The sequence below is a fragment of the Theropithecus gelada genome, chromosome 1, assembly GCF_003255815.1.
Source record: "Theropithecus gelada isolate Dixy chromosome 1, Tgel_1.0, whole genome shotgun sequence".
In the NCBI taxonomy this organism is placed as follows: domain Eukaryota; kingdom Metazoa; phylum Chordata; class Mammalia; order Primates; family Cercopithecidae; genus Theropithecus; species Theropithecus gelada.
The window spans coordinates 161,117,731-161,131,264 of NC_037668.1; the positions used below are offsets into that span (position 1 = coordinate 161,117,731).

The following is a 13,534-nucleotide window of genomic DNA, read 5'->3' on the forward strand; positions in this document are numbered from 1 at the left end:
AAAAAAAAAAGAAAGAAAGAAAAGGCTGGGCATGGTGGCTCATGCCTGTATTCCCAGCACTTTGGGAGGCCAAGGTGGGCGGATCACAAGGTCAGGAGTTCAAGACCAGCCTGGTCAGCATGGTGAAACCCTGTCTCTACTAAAAAAAAAACAAAAAATTAGCTGGTCATGATGGTGTGCGCCTGTAATCCCAGCCACTTGGGAGACTGAGGCAGGAGAATTGCTTGAACCTGGAGGGTGCAGTGAGCCAAGATCACATCACTGCACTCCAGCATGGGCGAGAGAGCAAGACTCCGTCTCAAAAGAAAATAAGAATTTTAGCATAATATAATACGGACTTTAAATTCTGAGGTAGATATATTTTTTGTCCTTTTTTTTTTTTTTCTGCCTTAGACTTTAAGACAATAAACAAGACCAAGGAATCAGATAATCTTTACTTCATATATTTATTGTAACAGTTCTCAGGTTTGAGTATCTCACTACCTCATCCAGCACTGTTTTCAATGCAGGTCTTTTGCGTACAAAGTTCCAAGACCTCATATACCTAAGAATATTTTTATCATTCCCTTCTATTTAAATTTACGTGGTTGACTATAAAATTCTAGTTTGCCCTTTAATACTGTGAAAACACTTGTCTTCTTGCATTCAGTGATGTTGTTGAAAACCCTGAAGTCAATTCAGTTTTGCTCCTTTGTATATGATCTTTTCTGAGGCCCCTACAAATTGTATTTTGCTTTGATATTCTTAAATTTGACTATAATGTGTCTAAGACTGAGTTTCCTTATCTCTCATCCTTAGCACTATAAGAGATCTTTGAATCTGAAGTATTTCATCTTTTTTTTTATTATAAAGGAGTTACTCCATTATTTCTTAAAACACTTCCTCTTTATTTTTATTTCTCAAAGACTTATATTATTCAGATGTCAGTGCCTCTATACCTACTCTTCTTATCTCTTAGTTTTTCGTTTATATTTTCTCTTTCTTTGTTCTAGGAGATTTTCTCCTTCTAGAATTCTAACTCATTCCTCAGTTGTATCCATTCTGTTATTTATTCCATCTGTGATTCCATAACATTAGAGATGGAATAAATAACAGAATGGATACAGATGTTTTGAGACAGGGTCTCACTCTGTCACCCAGGTTGGACTGCAGTGCCATGATCATGGCTTACTGCAACCTCAACTTCCCCGGCTCAAGCAAGTCTCCCACTTTAGCCTCTAGACTAGCTGGGACTTCAGGCAAGTACCACCTAACCCGACTAGTTTTTTTTTTTTTAATGTTCCCCAAACTGGTCTCAAATTCTGAGCTAAAGCAATCCTTCTCAGCCTCCCAAAGTGCTGGGATTACAGGCATGAGCCACCATGCCAGGCCAGTGTTCTTTATTTCAACCACCATATTTTTTTCTTTTTTATATATACATATATATATATATTTTTTTTTTTTTTGAGACGGAGTTTCGCTCGTTGCCCAGGTTGGAGTGCAATGGCGCACAATCCTGGCCCACCGCAACCTCCGCCTCTTGGGTTCAAACGATTCTCCTGCCTCAGTCTCCCGAGTAGCTGGGATTACAGGCATGTGCCATCACGCCCAGCTAACTTTATATTTTTAGTAGAGATGGGGTTTCTCTATGTTGGTCAGGCTGGTCTCGAGCTCCCGACTTCAGGCAATCCGCTCACCTTTGCCCAGCCTGCCAAAAGCATTTTAAAAAGAAAAAAAATACTATAGTGTCAGGCCCTGCTCAACTGCTTGCTACTGCTGTAAAGATAAACACGTGGGCTAGCCCCTCAGCACATTTCCAGTCTTACCTTGTACTGTTTGGTCATAGCTTGAGCCTCAGCCACACTGATCTTTTAATTTCTCAAACGGCCTTTACACAAATTGCTCCTTCATTTGGAGCACTGAGTTCTGTACAAAACTGATTCATCTTTTTTTTTTTTTTTTTTTTTGAGACGGAGCCTCCCTCTGTCGCCCAGGCTGGAGCACAGTGGTGTGATCTCGGCTCACTGCAAGCTCCACCTCCCGGGTTCCCGCCATTCTCCTGCCTCAGCCTCCTGAGTAGCTGGGACTACAGGCGCCCACCACCACGCCTGGCTAATTTTTTGTATTTTTTTTAGTAGAGACGGGGTTTCACCGTGTTAGCCAGGTTGGTCTCGATCTCCTGACCTCGTGATCTGCCCGCCTCGGACTCCCAAAGTGCTGGGATTATAGGCTGGAGCCACCGCGCCCGGCCAAAACCGATTCCTCTTAAACCTTCAAGTCTCAGGTTAAATGTCACCTCTTCAACAGTCATCAAGACATTCCAGGCCGGGAGCAGTGGCTCACACCTGTAATCCCAGCACTTTAGGAGGCCAAGGCGGGCAGATTGAGGCCAAGAGTTCAAGACCACCCTGGCCAACATAGTGAAAACCTATCTCTACTGAAAATACAAAAATTAGCTGGGTGTGGTGGCACACGCCTGTAATCCAGCTACTTGCGTGGCTGAGGCAGAAGAATCGCTTGAACCCAGGAGACGGAGGTTGCAGTGAGCTAAGATCATACCATTTCACTCCAGTGGCAGGGGCAGGGGATGCTAAAGCCATTTGAGTGAAAAGTTGGGGTGGAAAGAAAACATGTGGAGTAGGCTGACCATTCCACCATCCCCAACCTTATCACTAAAAGAGGGTCATTCACACACCACATACTATCTGATTTTGAAGCAACAAGAAACCAGCATACCACCTATTAAGTATTGCTGACCAAAAGATAAATAATTCAAATTGAGATCTACCTACTAACTGCAAGTTACTAGGCAAAATGGAGAGCAAGCAGTTAATCAGTCAAATCCAGAATGTAGGAGTTCTACAGGACCTGGGAAGGCAGGGAAGATTAAAGTGGGGGGTTGTTACAGAAGCTTAAAAAACTAACTGCAGCTGGCGGCTAGTGTCTGTAGTCCCAACTATTCCGGAAGGCTGAGGCAGGAGGATCCCTAGAGTCCAGGAGTTTCAGGCTGTAGTGTGCGATGATCAAACCTGTGAATAGCCACTGCACTCCAGCCTGATCACACAGTGAGACTTCATCTCTTTTTTTTTTCAGACAGGCTCTCACGCTGTCGCCTAAGCTAAAGTGCAGTGGCTCCATCCCCGCTTGCTGCAGCCTCCACCTCCTGGGCTCAAGAGATCCTCCCACCTCAGTCTCTCGGGTAGCTGGGACTAGAAGCTCGCTCTATGACTCCCCACTGATTTTTTGATTTTTTTTTTGCAGAGAAGGGGCTCAGTTTGTTGCCTAGGCTGGTCTCGAACTCCTAGACTCAAGCAATCCTGCTCCCTTGGCCTCCCAAAGTGCTAGGATTAAAGGTGTGAGCCACTGGGCCTGGTCGAAATCCTATTAAAAAAAAAAAAAGTGGCTGGGCGTGGTGGCTCACGCCTGTAATCCCAGCACTTTGGGAGGCCGAGGCGGGCGGATCACGAGGTCAGGAGATCGAGACCATCCTGGCTAACACGGTGAAACCCCGTCTCTACTAAAAATGCAAAAAATTAGCCGGGCGAGGCGGCGGGCGCCTGTAGTCCCAGCTACTCGGGAGGCTGAGGCAGGAGAATGGCGTGAACCCGGGAGGCGGAGCTTGCAGTGAGCCGAGATCGCGCCACTGCAGTCCAGCCTGGGCGACTAAGCGAGACTCTGTCTCAAACAAACAAAAAAAAAGTATGAGGAGAGACTGAATCTAAACTGAGATACAGTAATACTTAACACCAAAAGGTTCCAAGTATCTTTGACAGATACTAGTTCCACGTGCCAACACCACAGAGCATTTTTCTCCGGGTGTCGCTTTAAAACCGTGGTTTTCGGCCGAGCACGGTGGCTTCTGCCTGTAATCCCAGCATTTTCGGAGGCCGAGGTGGGCGGATCACCTGAGGTCTGGAGCCTGACCAACCTGGTGAAACCCCGTCTCTAATAAAACAGAATTAGCCGGGCGTAGTAGTGCGCGCCTGTAATCCCAGCGTCCCCGGAGGCTGAGGCAGAAGAATCACTTGAACCCGGGAGGCAGAAGTTGCAGTGAGCCAAGATCGCGCCACTGCACTCCAGCCTGGGCAAAAAGAGCTAAACTCCACTTATAAAACAAACAAACAAACAAAAACTGGTTTTCAAGCTTTAAGGTATACAAAAAATCACTGGGAGGTGTGCTCATTAAAATATATTTCTCTGAGCCCCATCTCGATACTGTCTGGAGGTTTCGGTGTGGCCCCGAAACGAACATTTTCCTTTTTTTTTTCCTTTGAGACGGAGTTTCCCTCTGTAGCCCAAGGTGGAGTGCAGTGGCGCTATTTCGACTCACTGCAACCCCCGTCCACGGGTTCAAGTGATTCTCCTGCCTCAGCCTCCCGAGTAGCTGGGATTACAGGCGTGCGCTACCACACACATCTAATATTTTTGTGTTTTTAGTAGAGACGGGGTTTCACCAGGTTGGCCAGGTTGGTCTCGAACTCAAGACCTCAGGTAGATCCACCCACCTTGGCCTCCCAAAGTACTGGGTTTACAAGCGTGAGCCACCGCGCCCAGCCAAAACGAGCATTTTCAAACAAGCACTCAAGTGCCTCTAAGGTAGACTGTCCGCAGCCTTAAAAACTAACTTAAAACGCGTCGGCCGGGCGCGGTGGCTCAAGCCTGTAATCCCAGCACTTTGGGAGGCCGAGACGGGCGGATCACAAGGTCAGGAGATCGAGACCATCCTGGCTAACATGGTGAAACCCCCATCTCTACTAAAAAATACAAAAAACTAGCCGGGCGAGGTGGCGGTCGCCTGTAGTCCCAGCTACCCGGGAGGCTGAGGCAGGAGAATGGCGTGAACCCAGGGAGGCGGAGCTTGCAGTGAGTTGAGATCCGGCCACTGCACTCCAGCCTGCGTGACAGAGCAAGACTCCGTCTCAAAAAAAAAAAAAAAAACTTAAAACGCGTAAATGTCATTCTTCCCGCCTCCCCCTCTCCCACCTCTTTTCTCCAAATTGCCTCAATAGTCCTCAAATGTTGTGTCCACTTAAACTCAACCCAACCACATCGACTTTAGGTTTGTCACCTGTTGGCCAAAGTTACATCACGTCACCCCATCTCCACTTTTATCTTCCGCGAGCGCTTATCCCACAACTCTTCCCCTCCCCCCAAGCCCTTCTTCCGCCTGGCGCGGCCTTCCCCACGCCGCCCGACCCACCTCTCAAGCTCCTCCCGCCCGCTACCCGCACAATTGGCAGTACGGCCGCCTGCTCCTCACTCTCCAGCTCCCGCTCCCAGCACCCCGCCGACGAAGGCCAAGAGCCACACCTTACGGCAGCTCCATGAGTCGCTCCCCCGCCGAGTCCGGGTGGGGGGAGGGGTAGCAGTCACAGATCCGAGGGCCTCGGCAGCATTTTGAAATGGCGAGTAATGAAGCCGCAACTTCCGGCCTCCCACACGGCCTCACAGGAGGGCTTCCGGTAAGGCCTCCGGAAACCATAGATGGAGCAATGGGAGGACTACAGAGCTAGAAAGGCTGATCTCACTACCATAGAGTAGATCCTAGACCGGGGAGAGAGTCGTGGGGGCCCGGAAGATTGAAAGTCGTCGGATTTCAAAAGATAATATGTGAGGGACTTGGCAGGGTCTTGTGATACTTTCAGGCGTGTATTAGGAGATCAGAAAACAGAGAAGGGGAAGAGCTAAGGTCATAATCCCAGGCTGCCTTCAGCTCTTTGGAAAAACTACGCTTCTTCTGCCGTTCCCCAGTACTCACCCTTGCTCCCCAAGGGTGGCAGGGAGGGGAAATGGAGCGATGGCGCCACTAGGGTGGCCCGGAAGCTTGAAGCCGCGGCAAATAATGGAAGGCGCCGGCCGCTGTGGCTCACGCCTGTAATCCCAGCAATTTGGGAGGCCTAAGGCAGGCGGATCATCTGAGGTCAGGAGTTCGAGACCAGCCTGACCAATATGGTGAAACCCTGTTTCTACTAAAAGTACAAAACTAGTGGGGTGTGGTGGCGCATGCCTGTAATCCCAGCTACTCAGAAGGCTGAGACAGGAGAATCGTTTGAACCTGGGAGGCGGAGGTTGCAGTGAGCCGAGATAGTGCCATTCCAGCCTGGGGAACAAGAGTGAAATTCCTTCAAAAAAAAAAAAGAGAGAAAGAGAGAAAAGAAAGAGAAATAGTTGAAGGCTCAAGGGAATTTTTAACCTGCATATAAACAAGGGAGGCCGGGCGCAGTGGCTCACCCCTGTAATCCCAGCACTTTGGGAGGCCGAGGCGGGCGGATCACCTGAAGTCAGCAGTTCGAGACTATCCTGCCCAACATGGCGAAACCGCCGTCTCTACTAAAAATACAGAAAGTTAGCCAGGCGTGGTGGCGGTCGCCTGTAATCCCAGCTACTTAGGAGGCTGAGGCAGGAGAATCGCTTGAACCCAGGAGGAGAAGGTTGCAGTGAGCCGAGATCGCGCCATTGCATTCCAGCCTGGGCGACAAGAACGAAACTCCATCTCAAAAAAAAAAAAAAAAAAAAAAAAAAGAGGGAAAGGGTTGAGCATGGAAATTGGAAGCTGTCTTCAAATAACTGAATAGTATAATATTGGAAATAACGGAGCCTTATTCTCTTCTCCAAAGTGCAGAACTAAAACCAATAGAAATTACAAGGCAGTATTTTAAGCTCAGAAAATCCTCTAACATTTAGGGTCATTCTGAAATAAATGAAATTAGGTATTTGGGGGAAGTAATGTCATTTGAAGACAGCCTGCCTGAGAGGTTTGTGGAAAGTTCTTCTATATTAGGAAACATTAAAACTGGTTGTGTAACCCAAGAAAGTTCCATCTCAGTGTTCTTTGCACCTCTCTTTTAGCATTTACCACGTACTTTTGTTTTGTTTTGTTTTAGTTATTCGTGTATATACCATTCTTATCTCTCCCAATAAACGACAACAAACCGTGGCTCCCAATGCTAGATACAGACCCATGCAAAAGAACATAGGGCAATAACCTTCCTTAAATTTGTACATTCCACTTTGCTCTACTTCTAGCATAACCTCCTGCATAGCTGGGAGATCCAGAGTTCCATTAAGGAGCTGAAGAATTAACTTCTTTTTCATAGAAATCTGCAACCACCTCACTCAAAACAAAAAAGAAAAAAAAAGGTGGGGGGTGCTTTTTTAGGTGAACCACTGTCAACTATTTCCCCTGTCCTTTTGTGCAATTAGTATTTTCTAAAACTTTCAACAGGAATTTTTTTTGTAACTTTTAAATAGCATCTGGTTAGTTTGGATCCTTTCCCAATGTCTCCTGGAGTCTTGGAATATGATCTGTTCATGCAATTCAGTTTGTGTAAGATCAACGAGTATTTGTTGAGGCCAGGCACAGTGGCTCACACCTGTAATCCCAACCCTTTGGGAGGCCAAGGTGGGAGGATCGTTTAAGCCCAGGAGTTCAAGACCAGCCTGGGCAAGAAAGTGAGAACCCCATCTGTACAAAAAAAAAAAAAAAGTAATTAGCTGAGCATCCTACTGTGTGCCAAGCACCAATCTAGAGGATTCCAAAACAAGATCTGAAATCTGTCTACTGGAGGAGTCCAGCTAAAAAGAATGTGGTAAGTGCAATCATTGGTGAGCTGCAGTTAACCTCCCCTAGGTTAAGAGAGATGAGCCCTTTCAATTTGGGCAAAATATTGACCAACGTCTTTAATTTGTCTTCATTTAAAACCTTGAGGGCCCGGCGCAGTGGCTCATGCCTATAATCCCGGCAATTTGTGAGGCCGAGGCAGGTGGATCATGTGAGGTCAGGAGTTCGAGACCAGCCTGGCCAACATGATAAAACACTGTCTCTACTAAAAATACAAAAAAGATTAGCCGGGTGCAATGGTAGGCACTTATAATCTCAGCTACTCGGGAGGCTGAGGGAGGATAATCGCTTGAATTGGGAGTAGGAGATTGCAGTGAGCTGAGATTGCTCCACTGCACTCTAGCCTGGATGACGGAGCCAGACTCTGTCTCAATCAATCAACAATAAAAAAATAAAAAACCTTGATAAATATGTTGACTAGGCCATGGTGAAGAATAGAGTTTTTCCCATCATAGATAACACTGATTTGTGAGTAATTGTTCACCTTCTAATTAAAAAAAAAAAAAAATAGACACAGGGTCTTACTATGTTGCCCAGTCTGGTCTTGAACTCCTGGCCTCAAGTGATCCTCCTCCAACCTTGGCCTCCCAAAGTGTTAGGATTACAGGTGTAATCTTATAATCCTACAGGTGGCACTCGCCAGCACGCCCAGTTAATTATGTGTGTGTGTGTTTTGTTTTGCTTTGTTTTGTTTTGTTGAGACGGAGTTCCCTTCTGTTGCCAGGCTGGAGTGCAATGGCACGATCTCGGCTCACTGCAATCTCTGCCTCCAGCGTTCAAGCAATTCTCCTGCCTCAGCCTCCCAAGTCGCTGGGATTACACGTGCGCCACTACACTCCAGCGTGGGTGAGAGAAGACGACTCCATCTCAAAAAAAAAAAAAAGAAAGAAAAGAATAAAAGAAATGAAATTGGAAATTGGCTTAAAAACTTAACTGGCTCAGTGATCACCACTTCCTTCTTTAAGAACTATGCTCACAAACCGTTGATTTGATTAAAAGGACAGGAAATCTGGGTTCTAGTCTAGCTATTTTTAGAAACCAGAAAAAGTTACAGTTTTTCAGGTCTTCAGTTCCCTAATCTGTAAAATAAAATGGCTGAATTCAGCCATTTCTTATGGCCCTTCTAGTTTTAAAAACATTAAAAGTTAGTATTATTTGTCTATAGCCTTTCTGAAAAAAAATACAATGAATGACTTTAGACATATCAAAGGGTATAAAGAATATGATCTCCCAGCTGGGCGCAGCGGCTCATGCCTTTAATCCCAGCACTTTGGGAGGTCGAGGCGGACGGATCACCTGGGGTCGGGAGTTCAAGACCAGCCTGCCCAACATGGCAAAACCCCATCTCTACTAAAAATGCAAAACAATTAGCCGGGTGTGGTGGTGCATGCCTGTAATCCCAGCTACTCGGGAGGCTGGGGCAGGAGAATCACTTGAACCCAGGAGGCGGAGGTTGCAGTGAGCCGAAATCCCGCCATTGCACTCTACCCTGGGCAACAGAGTGAGACTCCATCTCAAAAAAAAAAAAAAAAAAAAAAAGAATATGATCTCCCTTTTCCCATTCCTTTTCCTAAGAACAATACACATACAAAGAAGTTCCCTGTAGTCACCTCTATGGTATCTCCTTTCTTCATCCTCTGGGAACCACTGTCTTGAGTTTGATATTTACCCCTGCCATGCATTTCTATAGACTTTTGGAGTTTATATGTGTATATATTCCTTAAAAATGTGTTTATGCTTTTAAAATTTTTCTAAATGGCATCAAACTATACGTGGTCTACTGCAACTTATATTTTTGCTCAGCATCGTGAAGTTCAGTGCTGTTAAACCGTGTAGTTATGGTTAATTTAGTTTTGTTGTTGTTGTTCGGAGATGGAGTCTTGCTTTGTCGCCCAGGCTAGAGTGCAGTGATGCGATCTTGGCTCACTGCAGTCTCCACCTCCAGGGTTCAAGCGATTCTCCCGCCTCAGCCTCCGGAGTAGATGGGATTACAGGCACATGCCACCACGCCTGGCTAAATTTTGTATTCTTAGTAGAGACAGGGTTTCACCATGTTGGCCAGGCTGGTCTCGAACTCTTGACCTCATGATCCGCCTGCCTCGGCCTCCCAAAGTGCTGGCATGACAGGTGTGAGCCACTGCACCTGGCCCTGGTTAATTTGTTTTTTTTTGTTTTGTTTTTTTTTTTAAGACAGAGTTTCACTCTTGTCACCCAGGCTGGAGGGCAGTGGCACCATCTCGGCTCACTGCAACCTCTGCCTCCCAGGTTCAAGTGATTCTCCTGCCTCAGCCTTCCGTGGTAGCTGGGATTACAGGCGCCTGCCACCACGCCCAGCTAATTTTTTTTGTATTTTTAGTTAAGACGGAGTTTCACCATTTTGGCCAGGCTGGTCTTGAACCCCTGACCTCAGGTGATCCACCCACCCCGGCCTCCCAAAGTGCTGGGATTACAGGCGTGAGCCACCATGCCTGACTTCATTTTTAATGTTGTAACGTTGTTGTATAGTCATATATTGAATTGTATAAATGCATAATGAATTGTTGTATAGTATTAGTTTTCTAGAGTTGCCATAACAAAATACCACTGAGTGGCTTAAACAGAAATTTATTTTCTCATAGTTCTGGAAGCTAGAAGTTGAAGATCAAGTTGTTAGCAAGTTAGGTTTCTCCTGATGCCCTCTTTCCTTGGCTTGATAAATATGTTGACTAGACTATGATGAAGAATAGAGTTTTTCCCAACATGGTTGACACTGATTTGTGAGTAATTGTTCATCTTCTAATTAAAAAAAAAAAAATAGACACAGGGTCTCACTATGTTGCCCAGTCTGGTCTCGAACTCCTGGCCTTAAGTAATCCTCCCCACTTGGCCTCCCAAAGTGTTAGGATTACAGGTGTAATCTTGTAATCCTACAGGTGGCATCCACCAGCATGCCCTAAATTAGCATGCTAATTTTGTGTGTGTGGTTGTTTTGTTTTGCTTTTTTGTTTGTTTTTTGAGACGGGGTTCCGTCTGTTGCCAGACTGGAGTGCAGCCTGTCTTTTCACTGTGTCCTTGTGTGGTTGCCCATTGCCTATATGTTGTTTGTATCCTAATCTCCTCTTCTTATGAGGACCCTAACATATTGGGCTCACCCATGTGACCTCATTTTACCTTAATCACCTCTTTAAAGGTGCTCTCTCCAAATACATTCCCATTCTGTAGTGCTGGGGGTGGTGTTCAACATGAAGTTTGAGAGGGACACATTCAGCCCATAATAGTAATGGATGCACCACAATTTTTATTCATCTCTTTTAATAAATACTTAGGCATCAGTTAATTGTTTGCCGTTACAAACAATGTTGTTATCGTTCTCGTGCTTATCTCCATGTATACTCTAGAGGAAATTATTGAGTTACAGACTATGTATGTTGTCCACCCTATTAGACCATGCCAAAGTGCTCTCCAAAGTCATTGTAGAAAAATACACACTCCTAACAGATGTGTATAGGAATTACCTTGGCCGGGCGCGGTGGTTCACGACCGTAATCCCAGCACTTTGGGAGGCCAAGGTGGGCGGATCACGAGGTCAGGAGTTTGAGACCAGCTTGGCCAACACGGTGAAACCCCGTCTCTACTAAAAATACAAAAATTAGCTGGGCATGATGGGAGTGTCTGTAGTCCCAGCTACTTGGGAGGCTGAGGCAGGAGAATCACTTGAACCCAGGAGGTGGAGGTTGCAGTGAGCCAAGATCGCACCACTGCACTCTAGCCTGGCAACAAAGTGAGATTCTGTCTCAAAAAAAAAGAGAATTATCTTGATGCATATGTTTACCAGTACTTGGCATTTTCAAATTATAAAAAATAATCTGATAGATGTAAAATGGTTTCTCATAGTGGTTTGTTTTATAGGTCCATGATTATTAATAAGGTTTAGCACTTTTTCATATTTATCGACTTAAGGTTCCTTTTTTTTTTTTTTTTTTGAGACGGAGTCTGGCTCTGTCGCTCAGGCTGGAGTGCAGTGGTGCGATCTCAGCTCACTGCAAACTCCGCCTCCTGGGTTCACGCCATCCTCCTGCCTCAGCCTCCCGAGCAGCTGGGACCACAAGCACCCACCACGACACTGGGCTAATTTTTTGTATTTTTAGTAGAGACAGGGTTTCACCATGTTAGCCAGGATGGTCTTGATCTCCAGACCTCGTGATCTGCCCACTTTGATCGGCCTCCCAAAGTGCTGGGATTACAGGCGTGAGTCACTGTGCCTGGCTGACTTAAGGTTCCTATGTATGAATTGCCTAATCAGACCTTTTGCCCATTTTTCTATTGGATTGTCTTTTACTTTTTTGTTGTTTGTTTGTTTGTTTGTTTTTTTGGAGACAGAGTCTTGTTCTGTCACCCAGGCTGGAGTGCAGTGGTGCAATCTTGGCTCACTGCAACCTCTGCCTCCCAGGTTCAAGCAATTCTCCTGCCTCAGCCTCCCAACTAGCTGGGACTACAGGAACCCACCACCATGCCCAGCTAATTATTTGTATTTTTAGTAGAGACGGGTTTTCACCGTGTTAGCCAGGATGGTCTCGATCTCCTGACCTCAAGTGATCCACCCACCTCGGCCTCCCAAAGTGCTGGGATAATAGGCATGAGCCATGACGGCCGGCTTGTCTTTTACTTATTGATTTGTGGGAGTTTTCCATATAATCTGGATATTAATCCTTCTTGGTTATATGTGTTATAAATAATGACTTCACATATGTAGCTTTTCACTTTTTAAACATTGTCTTTGATTAACAATTTTTAATGAAATAAAATTTGTTAATTTTTTTTATGTTTTGTGCTTTTTAAAAATTTATTCTAGAAGAGATGCTTCCCCGTCTCTGGGTCATAAAGATACTCTCATATATTTTCTTCTAAAAGTTCCAAAGATTTGCTTTTCTTTTTTTTCTTTTTTTTTTTTTTGAGACGGAGTCTCTTTCTGTCGCCCAGGCTGGAGTGCAGTGGCGCAATCTCAGCTCACTGCAACCTCTGCCTCCTGGGTTCACACCATTCTCTTGCCTCAGCTTCCCGAGTAGCTGGGACTACAGGCGCCCCCCACCACGCCCGGCTAATTTTTTTTTGTATTTTTTTAGTAGAGATGGGGTTTCACCATGTAAGCCAGGATGGTCTCGATCTCCTGACCTCGTGATCCGCCTGCCTCGGCCTCCCAAAGTGCTGGGATTACAGGCGTGAGTCACCAAGCACGGCCTGCTTTTCTTTTTTTAAGGGTCCAAAGGGCCAGCTAGAAAGATTTGCTTTTCACACTTAGGCCATTAATATATTCAGAATTTATTTTTCTGCATGTTGTAACATGCAGATCCAACATACAGTGCCCTGACTGGAGCACAGTGGCTCCATCCTGGCTCACTTCAGTCTCCACCTCCTGGGCCCAAGTGATTCTTCCACCTCAGCCTCCTAAGCAGCTGGAACTATAGGCTCAGGCCACCACGCCTGGCTAATTTTTAATTTTTAATTTTTTTTTTTTTGTAGAGAGGGAGTTTCACCATGTTGCCTAAGCTGATCTTGAACTCCTGGGCTCAAGCAATCCTCCCACCTCAGCCTCCCCAGTAGCAGGAATCACAGCCAGGCGCCACCACGCCCAGTTTATTGATTGATTATGTGGGGGAGGGTGCCGGCGGGAGGGGGCAGGTCTCCCTACGTTGTCTAGGCTGCTCTGGAACTCCTGGCCTCAAGCAGTCCTCCCATCTCGGCCTCCCAAAGTGCTGGAATACCATGCCCAGCCTTAAAAATCAGCTTTATACATCTTGTTCCACTTTCATCAAATATGTTAATCCTTTGTTGAAAGGTGAATGGTATCAGAGAAGGTTGAAAGAGCAGGATCCATAGGGTCTGTTCTTGTTACATCTTTGCCATTAAATCTTTTTTTTTTTTTTTTTTTTTTTTTTTTTTTTTTTTTTTTTTTTT

The 13,534-nt window shown here is 45.7% G+C and overlaps 1 protein-coding gene across 5 annotated transcripts in view; it reads right to left on the minus strand.

Annotated features, from left to right (window-relative positions):
• MDM4 (MDM4, p53 regulator) overlaps positions 1-5,429 on the minus strand; it is a 39,895-nt gene extending 34,466 nt beyond the window's left edge. For 2 of the 5 annotated variants that reach the window (XM_025361165.1, XM_025361154.1), the window contains exon 1: positions 5,290-5,429. The gene's annotated coding sequence lies outside the window, so the exon portion shown is untranslated. Of the gene's footprint in view, positions 1-2,767; positions 2,848-5,289 lie in introns of all 5 variants that reach the window. The other 3 variants (XM_025361159.1, XM_025361193.1, XM_025361202.1) reach the window with 3 other exon arrangements.
• Positions 5,430-13,534: the final 8,105 nt, after the last annotated feature.